General features: G+C 32.9%; 1 protein-coding gene and 1 pseudogene across 2 annotated transcripts in view; both read right to left on the bottom strand.

The window, feature by feature from the left end:
• The window catches only part of NRG3 (neuregulin 3), a 1117732-nt gene that overhangs the window by 394162 nt on the left and 700978 nt on the right, over nt 1–22592 (bottom strand). The gene's annotated exons all lie outside the window — the stretch shown is intronic.
• LOC126033757 (vacuolar ATPase assembly integral membrane protein VMA21-like) lies at nt 19865–20156 on the bottom strand (annotated as a pseudogene).

The following is a 22592-nucleotide window of genomic DNA, read 5'->3' as shown; positions in this document are numbered from 1 at the left end:
AATTGTTTACTTCTGAGTTTGCCACTTGCTTATCTTACCTTAATGCACACAAATAATTTCAATGTTCAAAAGCTATACTTTTTATGTCAAGGGTGGTAGAAAAAATAAATTATGTTGAAATCAAAGGAAGTTTTGACATCTATTATTATTATTATAGTTAGAACAGGAAAATCACCAAATCACAGAAGACAAGTGAGTATATTTATTCTATTTCAGGAACCTATAATTGACTTCATGTTAAGTATGTCCACGACCAATTACCAATATAGTATCTTCCTTTCATAACATGACTGTTTCAATTTTAAGTACACAATCCTAAAATGCCAATATTTTCTCATGTGAGAATTAATAACTTAATAAGAATAGATTCAGTTTGCAATAAATGGAACATAAAAAATAGCTAGGGGCAACAGTTCAAATAAAAGAACAATAAATAAAATAAAAGTTAAAAAAAAAGCACAAAATCATCTGTACAATAATAAATATATAAATGTATAGGATTCATTTGGATAAAGAATAGAAGATTTAAAAAGTTATAACAGGTCTGTTTCATGAAGAAAAATTTGATTTAAGGTCAGGAATATTCCTCCAAGGTTTACAGTACATGCTTTAGCACAAAGAAGGCCTAGATTTTACCCCAGGTACAGCCTGTTTTCTTGAGTACTGAGAGAGTGACCTCTGAGAAATGAGCTGGATATAGGGTCTGAACAAGCTGGATATAGGTATTCAAAATCAAAGGGAGATAAATTAAAATATTATACCAAATAGTTTAAAAATATATTAAAAATACATGTATTTAGCAAACTATTTGACAGTTTATATAGTTACAAAATGAAAAGAAACAGTTATCTGCTTTATTCTACATCCACTTCTTACCTTCAAAGAAGGACATGTGTAATACAACATTCCAGAAAAAATGTTTATATATATATATATATATATATGCATACAAAATTATATATCTTCTATACACTTAGAAAATAATCATAAGATATTGATTATTGAACACAGTGTTGTTTCTGAGTGATGAACAAATACAGTCCTTTAATTTTTTTTTCCTTCTTTAAATTTTGAATTATTTTAGTCTTTTTCATTTACTGTCTCCATCTCTTAGTGGATAATTTCAATATTTACATGAAATGATACAAAAGCACATGAACCATGTATCTAAAATTTCAAATATAAAAATGCTATATGATGAAACTTGAGGAAGCTGTAACAATAAGATTTAAAAAGATTCAATTAATAGAAAGGTTTGAATAAAATTACAGAAGTGGTTATGGGGAGTGAGAAATCATGTAGACATAGAACCTTAATATGCATTGAAAATTGATTTATATATTTGAATCAACATAGAATTTCCCTTGCTAAATTAATAGATCTATCTAGCTTTGAAGAAGTAAACAGATACTAAGTTTAACTACCCGTCTACACTGAATATATTTATAATGAATTATTATGATGCTTTGATTCATATCTACATAATCCAGTACCCGCATTATTTACTATAGATTACCTTTAGTGCATATTTTCCAGTTTAATAACTAATTGCAAACATTGGATAAATAAAGATCTGTTAGTAAAATTTTATAAACCACAATTTTACTCATTGGATATTAATCATATAATTATGTTTATTTATTATTTTTTTCATTTGGGAAGTAATACCCATTTGGTCAACGGCTTAAGCTAGTATTTATGCTCAGAGGTCATTTCTGGGTGTTCTTGGGGACCATATGTGGTACCAGATATTAAACCAGTACACTGTAACACTGGAACTTATTGGGATTCTCTTTTAATCCAATCAATACATTGATACCTGAGTGGTCTAGAGATTTTCTTAAGTTATAGTGGTACAATATTCTGTTATTCTTTTATAGATAAGAAAACATAATAAATTATAAAAAAGAAAACATAATAAAATAAATCATAAAAATGTGACAGAAAGTGGCTTCATTTTCATTATTAAATATTAAAAATTAGTAGTCTTCTACAAATGCAGAAAGAACAACAACTTGAATCATTCAAATATTCCTTATAGAATATTTGGTATGAAAAGCTGCCAGACTTGCAAAATTAAAGTCTGGCAATTAATGAACAAAAAAAATTTTAACCACCTTATTATGAATCCATTAAAATTTTGAAATGTATTTGATACCACAGCAAAAACAAATTACAAGTGATTATCTATTTTGTATTTGTCTAAAAATCTTCTAACCAAGTTTGTTTTCAAATGGGTTTTGAGTGATTTTCATCTATTAATTTAATATTCATGAACTTTTTTAATTTATCTGTATCTCAGGTGCAATTTGAATACACATCATAGAATTCCAGAGAACTATGAATTTATAAATATTTATTTCTCTACCTTTGCATTAAATATCTAAAGTACTTTTTTGTTTGTTTTGGTTTTTGGTTTTTGGGCCACACCCAGTGAAACTCAGGGGTTACTCCTGGCTCTTTGCACAGAAATCTCTCTTGGCTTGGTGGACCATATGGGAAGCTGGGGGATAGAACTGCGGTCCCTCCTAGGTCAGCTGAGTGCAAGGCAAACACCCTACCACTGCGCCACCACTCTGGTCCCAAAGTACTTTTAATTTTGAGTCACTTTTTTTGTTTATAACTCAGTCAATAATTTGTAACAATAATTTACATTCCTAAGATTTTTCCAAACCATTGAAGTTTTACCAATAGCAAAATAGTATCCAGATGTTTTTTTTTATTTTTCAAATAACTTTTTAAAACATAAAATGTAAAGTTTAATTGCTTATCTGTTCTCACACCACAGGGTTCAAGCATATGAGACTCTATTCGTATTGATGTATACAGTTCATATAAATGAATCATATTAATTTCTGATGATTCAATATATGGAACCTATTAAATTCCTATATCCCCTCCAAAAGAAAGTAGTCAAATTAACTAATCAAAATAATAAGCAGACATAGGGAGATAGTTCAAGTTTTAGAGCACATGTTCAAGTCCGGAGTTTGATTTCTCAGCTCAAATTAAATAAAAAAGTATGTCTTCCATTCATTTTGATGTATAAAGAGTATGCCTTTGGATTACAAAGATAGTGAGCAACCTAAGAGATAGCGCAGTAGGATATTTGTCTTGGACATGACCAACCCAGGACAGATTCGGGTTCGAACTCTAGAATCTTATATGTTTCCACCAAATCCTGCCAGGAGCGATTTTCTTTTAATGCAGGCTCAGAGTATCCCCTGAGGGCCAGGAATATCCGACCTGAAAGCAGCTGTATGCTCCCCCCCAAAGAAAAGATAGTGAACATTCATTAAATGGTAACTCACAACAAAGGAATTAAACGCATATTTTATATACAATCATATGCTATTTGGTTTGTTTGCTTTTGTCATATGTTTTAATACATTTAGCAAATCAGGACTATGTTGTGGATAAACATTCATATTCAGAGCAGAAAGTTAGGACTATTCAAAAACAGAAATTTAGGCAATTTTCCAGGTTCGATTTCCTCAGTAGATTTTTTTCTCCTGGATAAAAGTTGAGACAGTGTTTTACTGTAGACCTCAAAGCTGTATAGCTAAACTCATTTCATTTGCAAAGTGTGGTTGAAAGTTAGAGGATTTACAGATTAGACAAATTTAACCTTCTCCAAACTGCATTTCTATAAAGATGAATTGGCAACCAGCTAAAGGTTACAGCGATAAACAAAACAGGCAAAAAACAGATTTGGGACTAACACAGTGATAGCACAGTGAGTAGATCTTTTTTTGCATATAGCAGATCTGGTTAGATACTTGCCATTTCATAAGGTACCCGGAGCATGCCAGAATAATTTTTGTGTGTAGAGTCAGGAGTAACCCTTGAGTGACACAGGTTGTGTCCTCAGACAAAACAAAACAATAGCATCGGATCTTGCAACTTTTACGGTGTTTTTGTTTTTCTTACAAATGCCCTTGGCATGTTCAATCAAAGCAGAATTTCGAAAGCAATATTGGAATCTAAATAGACTATCAAATGGATGTTGTAATCAATTCAGGAAAAGCTCCATCCAAAAATTATGAAAAATGAATCAACAAACAATATAATTATGCAAAGTAATTTTTCTGAAAGACTCAGTTAAAGTATTCGCAAACACCTTTTCCTTGATCCAAATGAATTTCTGAATCAAAGGATGAGACATCATCTATGTTGTTTATCCAGGAATGTCTGCACATGAAAAAGTGATTAGTGAACTTTTATTCATTATCTACACTCAACTACAAGTCTGGGTTGGGATCTGTTTCTCTGTAAAGAAAAAAGTCCCTTGTTTATTAATTTTATAAACTAACGATGTAGAGTAGAGGGTTTTATATAATAGAACTTTTGTAAAAATGTTACCACATTATGGGGCAGGAGAGTTAGCACAGGGTGTTTGCCTTGCAAGCAGCTGATCCAGAACCTAAGGTGGTTGGTTCGAATCCCAGGTTCCCATATAATCCCCCCCACCCCCACCCCGTGCCTGCCGGGAGCTATTCCTGAGCAGATAGCCAGGAATAACTCCTGAGCACAGCCGGGTGTGGCTTCCTAAGAGGCCTTTGAATCAGTATTTTCTGTATATGCATCTTTCTAATCATTATAGTTTTGGTATTTTTGATCGAATGAATTAACAAATCCCTTTATTAGCAATAAAATATAGGATTTGGCACTGCATTTTTAGAGAACAATCTGTTCTCTAATTTATAGAAAGCATCTCTTCTAAATGATGGTCATTTTTTTCTTTGAGGTAACTCACAATAACAGACATAACAAATGTATATTTTATTATAATAAAAGTTTCATTTTTTATTCTGTCTCCTTAGCTGTGTGATTTAAGACTTTCCATTCTATAGTTCTACTTTATTGAAGTCTTCAAGCTTCCAAAATAAGAGGAAGAATGGTAGGGAGGGCTTTTATGCTTTTTTCTCTCTTCTTTGGTGTTGCATTTTAATTTCAATCATATTTTACTAGACTTTCATTGTTTACATAGTTACATATAACTGATAAATTAGAATATTGTTAATGCTACTGAGATATTCTTTGTATCTAGAAAGAGAAAACCAGAAAAACCAGAAACCAAAAATCCAGAAAACCAGAGACCCAATTCATGCATTATTATAAATAGCAAAAATAAATAAAGATATAAATACTTATATCTAAATATTAATAAATACATAATCTCTTCACTCAGATATAATTCCTAGCAAACCCTAGCGGTCCAAATCTGATATTAGGACCCAAACTTGTTTAATATATATAAGGCAAGAGCTTTACCTACTGTACTCTCTCCAATCAAAGAATTATATATTTTTTTCTCTACAACTGTTGTAGAAAAATAGGACACATATGCTTATTTATTAAATATTTATTTGTTTCTCAGAATTATACTGGAAAATTGCAAACTAAAATACCAAAGTAAAAATTGAACATTTCAAGATAATTCATTACAAAAGAGACCTGGAGTTCTGGCAGCAAGTTATGTTTTTATTTTTCTGTTACCAAATCTATGTGAGAAATCTAAGTGTTTCACTAACAAGTGCATGTTCACAATCATCTCTAACATCGAGAATCTTATTTAGTGTTTTACAAGGTGGAAATGCAGACTGCTCTGGTCTTTTTGGAAAACAATATGGATATTACTTAAAGTATTAGAAATTGTACTACATATGATCCAGAAATACCATTCCTAGGGATATATACTAGGAAACCAAAACCACAATACAAAAATGCCCTCCGTACTCCTAAGTTCACTGCAGCAATATTTACAATATCCTGAACCTGGAAACAACCCAGATATCTGACAACAGATGAGTGCCTAAAAAAACGGAGATACATATAAACAATGCAATACTATTTAGCTATTAGGAAAAATGAAGTTATGAAATTTGCTTATACATTGATATATATGAAAATTATTATGCTGAGTAAATTGAGTCAGATGGTGACAGATAGACATAGAATAATCTCACTCCTTTGTGGAGTATAATAAAAAATAAAAGATGATATGATAATAACATCCAGACCCAATAGAGATGAGGATCAAGAGGACAAGTCTAGGCTAAGAAGTTTGCTACAAGAGTTAGTGTAGTGAATGTTAGGTACATTGTGACAATATTAATTGGAACTTATCACTCTGGACAAAAATTGGGTACCGAAAGGGGATAAAGTAATATGCATAATACCCTTCATTAGCAACATTAAAACCCAGAAAGTCATGAAGAAGAGGGCTAGGAGGAGTAAAATGTCTGCACTGAGGCAGGCAGGGGGAAGGTTAGAGGAAGATGGGAGGAAAACGGGACATTTGGGACAGAAAATGTCTACTGGTGAAGTGTGGTGTACATTGTATTACTAAAACTCAATCATGAACAATTTATAACCATGATGCTTAAATAAAAAGTAATTATAAAAATAAGTGAAAGAGAAACTCATTTCTTTATATCATTAAACATGCTAAATATGAAGTATTTAGATTTCAAAATATAAATATAATAAAATCAGGACCTAGAGTTGTATTTCAGTGGTAAAGAACTTGCTTTATGGATGATGACCTGGGCTCAATCTCTTATATTGAAAAAAAGAAGACACTTTACAACTATTTTATTATTTTACTCTAGTGTATGTGTCATGTGAAATAAGAGGGTCTATTCAAGAGAATACTTCATGTCTCGAAAGATAAAACCACAGGTAGGGTGCTTGTCTTGCAGATTGTTGGCTTGGATGACCCCAGCATTGCATATAGTATTCCAAGCACTTCCACATGTGATTCCAGAATGCAGAGCCATGAATAAGCTCTGCGCTTCATTGGGTGTAGCCCAAAACTATAAAACAAAGACAAAATCAAAAGATATATTCCACTAATAAATCCTAATGATGAAGCATTAGGGCTTGACAAAGCAGGGCTGTTCAAACTCAAATCAGAGGTGATAGTGCCCACCCTTGCGTTTTACAAGGACTTCCGGGCTGGAGAGAGTCAGGGCTTAATGATGCTTATTTTGCAAGTAGCAAACTCCACCTATATTCTCCACAACCTTTGCTTCTTTAGAGGACATGATCCTGAGCACAGACCCTGGTTTCCCCTTTGAGCACTCTCAAATATGATCAAAATCCATCCCTCTCCCTACCAAAAGGCTATATATATATATGGTTTTGAGGTCACACCTGGCAGCGCTCAGGGGTTACTCCTGGCTCTATGCTCAGAAATTGCCCTGGCAGGCACAGGGGACCATATGGTGCCGGGATTCGAACCACTGTCCTTCTTCATGAAAGGCAAACGCCTTACCTCCATGCTATTTCTCCTGCCCCAAAAGGCAATATTTAAGATTCTCTGGAGGGGAAGGGCATGAAATATGAGGAGTTAAAACTAACTCCATACAATGCAAGGCAGGCGTCCCAGATTCATAAGATATCTCCCAATCCCAATATTCTCATTTTATAGATGTGGAAACTGAGGATCAGAATAAAAATAATAACAAATGTAGGTAAGTAAAACTAATTCTAAAATGTGTGCCCTTAATTATAACTTAGGGGAAAAGCATTAAAAATAAAAATAACAAGCCAGGGGCAATTTCTGAGTGCATAGACAGGAGTAACCCCTGAGCGTCAAAGGGGTGTAGCCCAAAAACCAAAAATAAATAAATAAATAAAAATAAAAATAAATAAATTACTCTAAAACAAAATTTTTTATTTAGAGAGTATAAAATAAATTTTGATTTTAATAGAATTATGTTTACTGCTACCTCGTTGTCATATTTAAATCAAAGTCATATTTAAATGTTATTTTATGATCTGGCCTTCTAAATATCTACAATTTCTATATCTCTAAATATATAAGGTTCATTTTATACAAATGAGTGAGTGAATGGTAGGGTTATGATTTGACATGTGGCTATCTTATATGATTTTAACTAAGCAGAGAATTTTCATTGAAATTTGGCATCTAGTATTCTTGAAATTGGAGTGATATTATGCATAGAAATAAAATTCTTTGAACACAGTTTTGTGAAGGGATAACTAAAATAAAATCCCCCTATTCTTTCTCTCTGCTTCTGATTCTGCTCTTTTATTATTTGTAGTCTGATGTTGTATTCTACATCTTTAATCATAGACTTTGGTCAACTATGATTTTCATTGTTTTCTGTATTAGGATAAAAGTTAAGCTTAAAACACATTACACGTTTAGAAAATATTTTGACACTCAGGAAAAAATTGAATTGGAAAAGTAGAAATATGAAAATTACTAATGACATTTTTGAGCTAACCAGTTATTACAGAAGTGTTAATATAATGTTTAAACATATTCTACATCCTTACAAAGGCACTAAGTCAAGAAAGTTACCTATCCTATACTTACAATTCTTTTAAATAACCCACAATTGAAAAAATAATTAAATATTACAAATACCAAGATGAGATACACCTTATCAATTCAGTTTCTGGAGCAACAACAACATAATCAAGCCAAATAAAATTAGAATTGACATATTAACATATTTATTAACATATGTATACATGTATACATATATTGGCCTATTAGATCAAATACATTTTAATAAAACAATATTCCAGAGATTAAAATGATGATTTGTAAAATATACATGCAAGGCATAAGGAATATATGCTCATTGAAAAATTCAAAAGATAAACTCTTTAAAATAATTTAATTGTGTTCTTTTTTTATTGCTGTAGAAGGTATATTCAGAATAGATCTAAGATCACCAACAGAGAGAAAACACAGGTGAGCCCAGAGCTCAGACAGTAAGATAGATGTTCTACCAATAGAGGTATATCTCCATTATCAAATGCTTCAGTACAAAATTATATAATAAAATTCAAAGTAAATTTTAAATAAAATATATTTCAAAATAAAATTAAAATGAAATGCTATAGATAAAATAGCCTTTAAATAAAATGTACCTCACTGAAGAATGATATATTTTAAGAGAAAAACCATTTGAGAATGTTCCCTTAAAATATATAAATAAAAAGGAGCTATCTATTTTCATTTTTTAGAATTATTATTTCATTCTTTTTTATATAAAGTGATTTTGATTAATATCTTTATTTAAACACCTTGATTACAAATATGCTAGTAGTTGGGTTTGGGTTATGTAAAGAACACCCCCTCTTCACCAATGCAACATTCCCATCACCAATGTTCCAAATCTCTTTTCTCCCCACCCTACCCCTGCCTGTACTCTAGACAGGTTTTCTACTTCTCTCATTCATTCACATTTTTATGATATTTTTCAATGATCTATTTTCTTTTCTTGTTTTTTTGTTTTGTTTTGTTTTGTTTTGTTTTGTTTTGTTTTGGGAGGCACACCCAATGATGCTAAGGGGTTACTCCTGCCCATGTGCTTAGAAATGGCTCCTTGCTTGAGGGACCATTTGGGACGCCAGGAGGATTGAACCGCAGTCTGTCCTAGGCTTGAGCCAGCAAGTCAGCTGCCTTATCGCCTGCACCACCACTCTGGCTTCAGGAGCTATCTATTTTCATTGTTGTCATTTGAACTGTGAAATATTTTAAAATAAAACCATAAAATTGGAAGAAAAATAAAATTGATTGATTATATAGTCTTTTAACTAAATGCTAATCAACCTAGGTAAAATGAGTTACAATAATTAATAAAGAAATTAGGTAAAACTTGTTAAAAAGATTGGTTATAAAAAAGATACATTAAAATAATTCTTTCTAGACTAACAAAAATAAGAGCAGCAAAAGTAAGAAATAATTTGTTTTTAAAGATGACTAGCCTATTGTGTACACCGAGGTTAATTTAATAGGAAGTTTTAACATCTCTGAGGAGGAAATAATTAAATCTTACTGAATAACATAAAACAAAATCAACTTAATGATCTGTCTTATTCTTAGATGCAAAGGAAAAATAATAAAAATGTCAACCACCTGAAAATTAAAGTATTTCTTAATATAAAACTTCAAATAGAATAATAATTTTGAGCTGGATAAATGAGTTAGTAAATTGAAAATAGAAAATAATTTTAAGCTATTATTTATTGAAACATTTTAATTTTTATTATTATGTTATATAAAATTAGTAAAAATAAAAATGTTTCACATAGCATGGAGGTAAGGCGTTTGCCTTCCATGCAGAAGGTCATTGGTTCAAATACTGGCATCCCATATCATCCCCTGTGAATGTCAGGGGTGATTTCTGAGCATGGAGGCAGGAGTAACCCCTGAGTGCTGCCGGGTTTGGCCCTAAAACCAAAAAAAAAAAAAAGTAAAAAAAAAATGTTTCACATAACCTATATCAAACATCTGACATCTCTGTGTGTCAGACCACTTTTAAAATTTCTCATTTTCATCTTTTATTTTGTTTTCTTAGCAAGAACAGTAGCAAAGTTTTTTGGAAATATTTCCTATATTCAAGCATTGAAGATTGCTTTTTTTTGGGGGGGGGCACACCCGGCGGTGCTCAGGGGTTACTCCTGGCTGTCTGCTCAGAAATAGCTCCTGGCAGGCACGGGGGACCATATGGGACACCGGGATTCGAACCAACCACCTTTGGTCCTGGATTGGCTGCTTGCAAGGCAAACACCGCTGTGCTATCTCTCCGGGCCCAAAGATTCCTTTCAAATAGAGTAAAAACCCTTGTATATAGGCTAATATCATAAATCTCTGTTTTTACCATACAGTAATGTGGCAAGTAGTATGTCTCTTCTTGCCAAATAATCTGGTTAATATATCTTTGATTTAAAGCCATATTTGCCACTTACTATTGACCTCGGGAAACTTTACTGAAATATCATCAAGACAGATACCTCAGATGTAAAATCTGATAGTTGTGAGAATTAAATAAGTTTATGTATTGTAGATCTTTGACTATACACAAAAATTTCTATACTGGATATGCTGCTATTATTTTTTCTGTTCCCAATACCCAATTTAGTCTAATGTTTATTATCAATATAATATACTAAGTTATGATCACAGTAGCAAAGGAATAATGCTCCACAAAAGAAAACAAAATAGGGTCAAGTAAAAATAAACACATCTGAAGTTGTTGGACAAAATGTCACATCAGAGCTAGTCCCTATACAGTTAATATGTTTCTACCCCACTGTTTGTTAATGAATCACAGTAAAGTGATTCACAGTAAAGACTATATTTTTAGTCAACACTGGAAATTTGATATATACTTTAAATTTATTATTGGAGGTCATAAATGTCCCATAATTATTTGTGCAGCATTAGAAAACATGAGCAGCACGAAGTCTACGATTCTAATATATTTAAAGTCTCTTTTATCATATGAGAGAACATTAGATAAGGGTATATAAAAGCACCACATTACTTTTAAAACAATGGTTGAAAAAATATTGAATCAAAAAGATTAAAATAAAAGTTTATGTATTGAAAGATTAGAATAATCTAAATGAGGAGATGTTACTAAAGTTTAAGTCAGAAACATTTCAAACAGGATAAAGTATCATCAAATAACTTCACTGAAGTCAAGAAGTTAGAAGATGATAAATAAAGGCAATTGTATGTAGTGACCTTGAGGTTAAATTTATACAGTGGTTTAAATGACATTTTAATGAGATTATTGAAAAATTAGATCAGAATAATAGACAATCAACTATTAAATAAAATTTTGTTAAAGAAATATAACCAGTAAATAATATGAGGTAGTAGTTGGAGATGTATGAATGACAAGACAAAGAATGTCCTTTATCTTCCTTAAAATTCAGAAGTTCTATTCTACCCTTATAAAATCATATTAGTAAGTGCTACACTCTAGGTCCCAGTGTATAGTGAGAAAAAAAAACATAGAATTTGAGTAGAGAAAGAGAAACACAAATATTAAAGAATAGAGTTAGAGGTCAAGGGATGTTATTTGTGTTGTTGGTGGTAAGAAAATAGAGATCTATGGGGCCAGATCTATACTGCAGCAGTAGAGCGTTTGGCTGGCATTTGGTTGATCCAGAAAGGATTTGGGTTCAATGCCTGGCATCCAATATGGTCCCCTAAAACCAGGAGCTATTTGTGAGTGCATAGCCAGAAGTAACCCCTGACCGTGTGGCCCAAAAACCAAAAAAAAAAAAAAAATTAGAACTAAATACCAAGTCACCCTAAAACAATGAAATCATGAGACCCAAACCAAAATAAAAACTGGGCCTTTTGTTGTTGGCAGGCTGATCGGGGGTGAGTAAATGGTGGTGTCATGGGATGGACTCTGGGGAACATTGAGTTGAAAGAGATTGACACTGGTAGTGTGATGGTTCCTGAAGCACTGTGTGTCTGAAACCTAACTCTAAATAATTTTGTAAATCAAAATTTTTAAATAACAAAGATTGATGACTATTAGATAAAGCCATATTTACATTACAAAAGAAAGGTGTTATTTGTGTTTCTGTTTGTTGAGAAATGAGGATGAGATGATAAGATGAGGAAATTCTTGAGTAAAGACATAATCTATAGTGTGTAATGACTGAGCCCTTGGTGGAAGAAAATGTAATTCCTTGGGAGAACAGGTGACTACCCTCTTTGAAGTTTTCTATTTTCTCAGCTTGGTATTATTCAGTAGCAAAGAAGAGCCAAAATTTCTCATGGACTAATAAAGCAAACAGATGTACATATTTGTGTATAAAAATGATTTTATAAAGGGGCCAGAGTGATAGCACAGCAGTAGGGCATTTGCCTTGCACATGGCCGATCTAGGAAGAACCTGGGTTTGATCCCTGGTGTCCCAGATGGTCCCCTGAGCCTCCCAGCAGCGATTTCTGAGCACATAGCCAGGAGAAACCCCTGAGCATTACCGGTTGTGGTTCAAAAACAAAACAAAATAAAAAAATTTTTATAAGTGTTGAAAGATTACTTAGACAAGACAAAACTGATTCTTCTATATAGAGAACTAGTATAGTGGCTTTTACAATCTATGTGAATGAGAAAATCTAGGTATTAGTTTCACTAATGGGAAATTAGTCATTCTAGGTCAAAAATGAATACAAAGATATTTGAAAATATATTATTATGATTTAGAATTTTAGGTTACACACATTAAGAAAAATGAAATAAAAATGTGAAGAGAGCTTACTTTTGGTAAGAAATAATAGTAGTAACAGGTCAGAGATCCTATCAAGCGTCCTTAAACAATAAAATTGTGATTTGTCAAACAGTTTGTAACATTCAAATTACTTGTATAAGATCTGCATATTTATGGAAAGAGGAAATAGACAATAAGGGTGAATTTTAAGTGAAGATGGAATACTTGAGTAGATCACAGTGGGAAGGCAAGTACTATGCATTTCTTATAATAAATTCATCACACACATCATCCTTAGAAATGGTCCTGTAATGTAAAAACACACATGTCATTCTTAACTTAGCATCCAATAATATATTTCTAGAAGTGCTCTATAATAAATGTATACATATATTAAATTATTTGTCTATTCATGAATAATCTAATTTCTTTGTTAGTAAATTATGATTAGAAATTTAAAAACCTTTGTAAACTTATTATTATCATCATTATTTTTGTTGTTTTTTTCTTGGACCACACCCCATGATGCTCAGGGGTTATTTCTGGCTCTGTGCTCAGAAATAGCTTCTGGCTTGAGGGACCATATGGCATACTGGGGATCTAACTGAGGTCTCTCCTGGATCAGTCGCATGCAAGGCAATCGCTCTACCATTGCATTATTTCTCTCACCTTGTAAAATTACTATTAGAAGATAATTTCCTGCTATATTTCTGTGCTTTATTCACTTACACCTTGCTTATTCTTTTGTAACAATATACAAATCTTTGATAAGAGCAGATACATACAGTGTCACAGCTTCAAGAGAGGAAGGTTGCTACATGAATGTGTGAGAAAAGACCTCTGGGACTGTTTTAACTTAGGTGTGCTCCTATTACGTACCATGAGGTCATTATATAGCTTTAGAGTAGGTATTTTGATTATTTTAGATGCTAATTTTTATCCACAAGACAATGTCACTTAAAATACACTATGAAATAAAATTGCACATTTACATCTTTATTTTAATTCACCTTAATTTGAAAGTTTAATTTTTTTCAGTTTAGGAAGTACTTTTGGATGTGTCTGTTTGATGTAAACCCATTATTTCAATGCCATGTTAAAATATATCAACACTGAACAGATGACTCTCAGATCCAGAAGAGTTTGAAATGCAGTTTATGTTGCTATTGGATGCAATTATGTCTGTAGTTTGGCATTAAATTGAAATAGCATAACTATCTTATGTTGCTTTTTATAGAGACCTAATTAAATCTAGTAAATAAACAAACAAACTATATCAGCAGGTATACTTATATTTAAATAGCATGGAATATGGGCGATGTGAAAAAGTTCCTTAATATTAGAATTTAGTGGTTATGAAAAAATTATTAAGTTTCTAAAAAATTAATTTTAAGTAACAAGATCTTTCACTAAGTACCATTTAGAATTCCATGAATCCTTGTCTGAAACATTTCTAGCTACAGATATTAGCAATAGAACAAGTTTTTATGTATACTTCTTTATTCAGCTATCTGGGCAGTTCTATTCAGAGCATTAAAGATAATGTTTTCCCTTAAAGCTTAACAAAAATACCTTGTAGAAATTAGTAACATCATTTTAATCAGGAATCATTGCAGAATTCAACATTTTAATATCATTAACCAAACATCTTCTATAAAAGATATTCATTATTTTAAAAATATATACAGAGGATTGTACAAATAAAGGGGAGTAGGAGAAATTTCTGAATTATATGAAAAAGGGAAAAGTAGGAAATATGTGTGTGTTTGTAAAATACAAGATGAGAATTAAATAAAAATGGCAGTGAGCATTTTCAACCAGATACCCTCCATATCACTTTTTTTTTTTTACAAAGGGAAGAAGACAATAGAACTTTGTTGTAAAGGAAATATGAGGCAGTAAGATGTTATGATTTCAGAATATTAACTGCCTGAATATCTATTTTTTTCTATTTCAGAAAAGTTCCTGACATAGTTTTTATAATTGGAAGGATTGTTGACCACTTTTTTAAACTTCAGCAGATCTAGTCAAAACAGATTCATTAGTTGGAAATGGTATCTCTACTATTAAGGGACATGGATAGAGGTGCACAGCTTCCTTTGAACTGTATTTTAGGTCAAAAGAAAGGTCTGATGTTATTATGTCCATAGTATAGAAGTAAAATTCCTCTGTAATTTTTCTTTAAGGAAATCAGTAAAATGATTGTAACTAAATCTTGATTTGTCTAAAATGTACTATTAGAAACTTACAAACATTAACTTTGATAAGCATTCTTTAAATATTCTAGACCAAAATTATAGTAACAGAGGTGATATTTCCATGAATATTGCATGGGTTTTACCTAACTAACATTGACAACTTTGAATCTTTTGTATTTCCCTCTGGTTTATACTCACATTTCAGCTAAATTACATGACAACTCAAGGAAGAAGATATCATTAGGGATAAGATCCTAAAACATAAAGAGTTTGGATGGCAGAATTAATTTAGAGAAAGTGTAGCTAGAGTTTAAAACTAACAATTGCTATCTTGTATCCTCATACTTTTAATTCCCTATTGTAACTATCTTGTTTTCTTTTTTTTTGTTTTGTTTTTTTTTTTTTTTTTGGTTTTTGGGCCACACCCAGCGGTGCTCAGGGGTTACTCCTGGCTGTCTGCTCAGAAATAGCTCCTGGCAGGCACGGGGGACCATATGGGACACCGGGATTCGAACCAACCACCTTTGGTCCTGGATCGGCTGTTTGCAAGGCAAACACCGCTGTGCTATCTCTCCGGGCCCAACTATCTTGTTTTCTTAGCTAAATTTCTAGCTGCAATGGTGCAGACTGATGAGGAAGTGGTAATGCCAAAGAAGACTTAACCAGTGATCAATTTAGCCAAAGGGACAAACAGATTAGCACGAAACTTAACTTCAGTAGAACTTTGGCTTTAAAGCCACTTTAATCAGGGGTGGGCCAGAGAGCAAACCATGCAGGAGGAGAAACCCACACTAAATTGCTTAAAAATGTATTTAAGTGTTATTCTAATCTTTTACCTTTATATTTCAAATTAGAGAGAAATAAAACACTTTAAACTTCCAATGTGCCAAGAAATACACTAAATTCCTAGATCATAATTAGACCAAGTATCAGTATCAGGGTAACTTAGTCTGTTGAAAGAAAAGACATAGATCACTCATATTCTGTTTTATCACTTTAAGGAACTCTGGTTTGGTACTTAAAAAAACCAAACCACAATTTACATCTTACCTAGTGATATCTACACTCATTTCTTTCTCAGACCCAGGTCTTATTATACTCATATTCCCAGTCATTTTTCTACTCTGTTTACCAACCCCCAACAACAACAACAACAAAAACAGACATAAAAAATGCATCATATCGAAATTTCCAGATGCACTAAGAAATTCCCCCTACTGGAAAATGTTTGTTCATTACTGATAGTCAATACTCTATAACCATCCCTAACTCCATTGATAATGAATCCATAATGCAGCCAGAAAACTAATTGTGCAACATTAATGGGAAACTAGGGGAGCATGTAGAATCCCCTTCTGTATTCTTGGAATAATTTTGCAGAATTAAGAAATTTGTTTGGGTGATTTCTCCAGAGACAAGCTCGATTATTCTGCATCCGCTTCAAAACAAATGATGATAATAGCTATTCTAGAGTTTTATGTAACAGGAGCCCAGACAGGGGAACAGGTGCAAAGAATTTAAATTAAAAATAAATCTTTTTAGAAAATCAATCTGCCTAGGTTTCCTGTAAAAGATTAGCTGCTGGGTCTTGCCCTTTGCTTGTGTAGTCCTCAGATTTTTATGTGAACCAAGGATCACCAGCAAACATTCAATATCTCAATTATTGTTGACTCAAATCAGCTCAAACCAACTCTGACAGTATGAGTAAGAGATATTTCAAGGAGTTGAAGACTGGTACCATCAAACACCAATACATTTCTGAGGTTGACCTGAAACTAAACTAAACTTTTTGGGCCAATTAGTTGCTATGTGGCACTGGACATATGGTAAACACAATATTATAGCTTTGAGGTCTGAGTGATAGCACAGCGGTCGGACATTTGTCTAGCATGTAGCCAACCCAGGACACACCTGGGTTCAATTCCCAGTATCCCATATGGTCCCCTGAGCCTGTCAGGAGCTATTTCTGAGTGCAGTGCCAAGAGTAACCACTGAGAACCGTTGGATGTGTCCTCCCAAAAAATCACACATATTGGGATCGGAGTGATAGCACAGCAGTAAGGCATTTGCCTTGCATGTGGCTGAACCCGGGCCAGAATTGGGTTCTATCCCCGGTGTCCCCAAGCCAGGAACAATTTCTGAGTGTATTGCCCGGAGTATCCCCTGAACCTCACCTGGTGTGGCCCAAAAACCAAAAAAAAAATACATATATTACCATTACCTCATTTATTTTTCCAATAAACTATAAGCTAAAATCCATTGATAGACAATGAGATGAACTGTCTTAATCAAAACACATATTTGCTAAACTGCAGTTATAAACTCAGGTCTCACTAAATAATGTCCCAAAATAGCATTATGTTTTCTTTTGTTTTGTTTTGGGGGTAGCACACACTTTTGACTATGCGCTCAGAAATTGCTCTTGGCCTGAGGGACCTTCTAGGATGCCAGGGGTATCTAGCCTTGGTCCGTCCTAGATTAACGCGTGCAAGGCAAACACCTTATTGCTTGAGCCACAGCTCCGGTACCCAAATAATATTTTTTATGCTATTTCAGCATCAGACTATTTTCATTGATGGAGTTTCAGTCATACAAAGGTTCTAACACATCGCTTCACTAGTGTATAGTTTTCGTCATAAATATACAAAATATATGCCCCAGAATGCCTTTGTTCACTTTGGCAGACAATTTTATTCTCTCTTTCTCTATTTTTATACTTTTAGGCACTGCAGTTTGCAATATTGTTACTGAAGGATCATTATACATATCACTTTACCTCCTACAGGATCTACTTCTTGCCCAGCCTGATCATTTTCAACTATCATTGTCATATTGGTTTCTTCACAGTCCTAATTGATCTTTCAGCCATCATTGTGGCAAGTTTCCTAACATAGACAGACCAGTTCTTCTGATTCTTGTCTCTATTGTCTATGGATATTATTACTATAAACTATTTTTATAATACACACATGAGTGTTACCATTCTATTTATTCTTCTTCCTCTAACTCAATTTACTCAGCATAATATTCTCCAAAACAATCCATTTATAAGCACATTTAGTTACGGTACTTCATTTTTTTTTTCTAATAAATGCATAAGATTCTATTGTGAAGATATATCACTTCCTTTAGCCAATCATCTGCTCTTGGACACTTGGGTTGTTTCCAGATTATGACAATTGTGAATAGTGCTGCAATGAATATGTAAGTGTAGAGGCCTTTTCTGCATTTTGTTTTGGGACCCTTGGGATACGTTCCCAGGAGTGATAGTGCTGTGTCATATGTAAGCTCAGTTTCTAGTTTTTTGAGAAATGACCATATTTTCCACAAAGGATGAAATTAGTTGACAGTCCCACAAGCATTAAATTCCTACCAGCAGACCCATTTTCTCATCATCAATGCCAACACTTGTTACGCTTTTATTTTTTATCTTTGGTAGTCTCTGTAGTGTTAAGCAATATCTCATTATTGTCTTCATTTGCATCTCTATGATGATTAGTGATGTAGAGCATTTTTTCTTGAGTTTTTGCTCATCTGTGTCTCTTGTTTTATGAAGTTTTTATTTATCTCTTATCTCAATTTTGGATTGTGTTGGAATGCATTTTTTTAAAGTTTAATCAGTGTCATATATATGTTTGATTTTAACCCATTATCAGATGAATATTGTGTCAATAATTTCTCCCAATATATGGAAGTCTTTCTATCCTGGTCATCATTTCCAATTGGATGCAGAAGCTTCTAAGTTTATTGTCGTTCCAGTTGCTTCATTTTGCTTTGACTTGCTTGGTCAATAGTGTTTCATTCTTGAAGATATCAGTAGCTTCAAGTCATGAAAAGTTCTGCCTACATTTTTCTCTATAATGAATGGACTCAGATATTCTATCATGGTCTTAATCCCTTTTGATTTGACATTGCATTAAAAAGAGATATGAATGCATTTTTTATACAAAATGTACTCAGACTGGTGATTCTATTTCAGTGCATCTTTATTTTTCAATAATTTTATCTTTCACAGTACTTGTTGAAGAGGCTTTTCTTGTCCCCAATTTATTATTTATTCTTTTTTATTAAATATTAATTGGTCAGATATCTGAGTTTCTGTCTCAGGATATATAAGTGTAATCCATTGACCTGAGGATTTCTTATTGTTCCAAAATCATGCTGTTTCAATTACTATAATTTTCTAGTAGAGTTTGAAATTGATAAACTAATGTTTCCCATCTTTTTTTACAAGAAATTTTTTATCCATTTGAGTTCTGGGGGAATGGTCATTGTTCTGTATAAAATTTAGGAATATTGGATCTATTTATTTGCAAAATGTCATGTGCTTTGAGTCTGTTAAATGTATTGGAAAATATTGCCATTTTATTATGTTAATATTCCCAATCCATGAACAAAAGTGTTTTCATTTCCTCATATCCTCTTTTATTTCTTGAAGTAGTATTTTGCAGGGTTTTTGCATATATCTTTCACATCTATAGTTAACTTGATTCCAAGGTTTTTTATTTTTGAGGCACAATTTTAAATGGGGTTACTTTTTTTTATGGATCGATTTTAACATTGTTCTTCCATCTTTATTGAAATCACTACTACCCCCAGAAACTATTAACAGTTATTAAAATAAAAGCCAGTTTAACACGCGCCCAGGTGACAGTCATATTAATCCTGTTTACCTTCATGCCACTGCCGTGAGCCTTCATTCCAGGCCACGTAGACGAAGAGGGCCAGCACTACATGGACAGCAATCACACGACAATGGCAGCATAGAAGTAGCTGTACTTTTGGACATCCCAAAGGCTCCTTCAAATACGTAAGACTTGGTCGTGAAATATAAGCCAATGAGAAGAGTGATCATCAGCGTTGTGAAGAACAGTAGCGTCTTTAGGGTAGAAGCTAAGGAACTTTAATTTCTGATGTCGGGCTGCTGCACCGCATTGTCCTGGCGTTCCATGGTGGGGCCGCGCCCTCGGCAGGTGCTCAGCAACGGGTGGGTCGGGGTTACCCTGCACGGTCAGTGCCCACCAGCAGCCAGTTGCACCAGAAATAAATGGGGTTACTTTTTAAGACTTTTTTTTCTTACCTTCCATTATATTTATATAGGAGAAACATAAAATTTTGTGTATTAAATTTTCAGGCTCCCACTTTACTATAAAATCTATTGTTTCATAAACTGGCCACCTCAGGAGGAGAGTACAGGCTAAGGATTTTCTCCCACCCTGCCCGCCAAAGCCATGCCACACTTTTTCCATCAACCACAATCACCGTTTTCTTTCTCTGCCACATCACCCCTTTATGATCTCCTTTGGAGACTGCAATACAACCAAGAAAAGGGTTTACTGGTTTTGGACTGACATCACCAGGGCATTTTAGAGACTGTGCGGGCAACCCCCTTCCTCCCCCCCACCCCCCATATTCCTTCTTTTGGAAAGTCTGGCAACTCATGTATGAACCAGGCAGGCTCCATAGTCTCACTATCTTCTTAAACAAGATGTAAACTAGCCAGGAAAGATAATGGTTATACCAGCCTACAAAGCAGAAAAATGTATGCAAACAGGGTGGGCCAACCCCCAGTCCTGCTAAAGTCACTACTGATGCCTACGTCACCCAGAATCACCATTTTTTTCAATATCCATGCCCCATCACCCCTGTAGGATTCCCTTCAGGGACACCAAACTAACCAAACTTCAAGCATAGTAATTTTTTGGTTAATATCATCAGAGATTTTTTGGAGCAAGTGCAAGTATTCTTTCCCCATTATCTTATAAGCTCATAAAATTTGCTGTATCAGTAGTAATGCTTTGAATTTCTGTACAATTCCTTTGTTTTATGCTCCTATCCCTACAGAAATGCACCAATTTAACAGAATGGAATTCTAACAAGAAGAGCTTCCTAAATCTACCATTTTATTAATAATCTAATGGAGATACAATAATTTTACAAATGTGCTTGCTACTTTATTTATCTTTCTGTCTTTATATTGTTTAACCTTTTACTTTTTAGTTCTTTTTTTCAATAACTTTACTTTTACTTATCTTGAAAAATATATTATGGTCAAATATCTAAATTATGTAATGTGTTATATATAAAGTATATATATATATATATATATATATATATATATTAATTCAACCACATAGAATACCTATTTTTTTAGAAAGCATTTGGTAGAGTCTTTAGAATATTCTAAATATAGTATCATGTCATCCTTAATAGTGAGAGCTTGACTTCTGTCTTTCCTATCTGGAAATCCTAGGTGTTTTTTTTTTTTATTACCTAATTGCTAACATAAGAATTTCCAGCACTAATTGATGAGAATATTCATACTTATATATGATTATAAATTTATGGTGATGTAATTATTTTAGAACCCTAATAAAAATCTTTGATCAGCCACTGAAGAACTGTGATACAGACAAATCAAAATAAAGCCTTTGGTCTCTTCAAAATAAAATCAAAAGAAAAATACCAGCTAGAAAAGCAAGACAAAAATATGCATCTTTAAACATATTTAGAAAATTCACTAAGGATTGAGATAATCATCTGAAATCCCTGTGATATACTGGAACCTGAATTGTATGGCTTCTGATTACCAGGTAACCCTTTATGCATGATGGGTAAATGGAAATAGATATTTAAAAGAGATGAATAATTATTTTAAATTTTAATTTTTAAATAATGTCAACCTTGATTTAATGTTGAAAATATTTTAAAAAATATATTCTCTATACTGCTTGTGAATAAATATGTTGACATGATAGTCCATCATTCTAAATTCCTTAAATACATTTTTCCTGCAATGGGGTACATTACTGCTATTTGATCCTCTGAACCCATTCAAATTTAACCAGCTGTCCCACAAGTGAGATTTTTACTAAATGAGCCAAATTAGAGTCATGTATTTTAGTTAGATATCTAATTTTTATACTTTCCTTCAATCTTAAAGGTTGTCTAAGTCTTTGCTTGGCCTTTATGACCTTAACAAATGGTCTACTCATTATAAGATGGTGTGTCCCCAATTTTGGTTTCTCTAATGTTTCCTCAAAATTAAATTTAGTTCTTGTAACTTTGAGAAGATTGTTTTAAAGGTAATGTAATCTCTTTTTCTTGATTCTTACTATTAGAAGTTGCATGGCACTTATTTGTTTCATTATTGATGATATTAAATTTTAACACTTAATTAAGGTCAGTTTCTTTATATAAAATTAAATCATGTACCACTAATTGCAGTTGATGTATATTTTATGGGGATTTATTTAAAACTATATAAATACAGTTTTTTATACACATTTGCTTTGCTCATCAGTAGTGATTAGAGATCACTTTTAAATCAAGACTTTATTCTTATCCACTAATGATCTTAGATGTTGCCAATAGAATTCTCACTGGA

This window comes from Suncus etruscus, chromosome 17, assembly GCF_024139225.1.
Source record: "Suncus etruscus isolate mSunEtr1 chromosome 17, mSunEtr1.pri.cur, whole genome shotgun sequence".
Taxonomy (NCBI): Eukaryota; Metazoa; Chordata; class Mammalia; order Eulipotyphla; family Soricidae; genus Suncus; species Suncus etruscus.
Note: the sequence above shows the minus strand (reverse complement) of the source record. Positions and strands in the feature narration are given on the sequence as shown.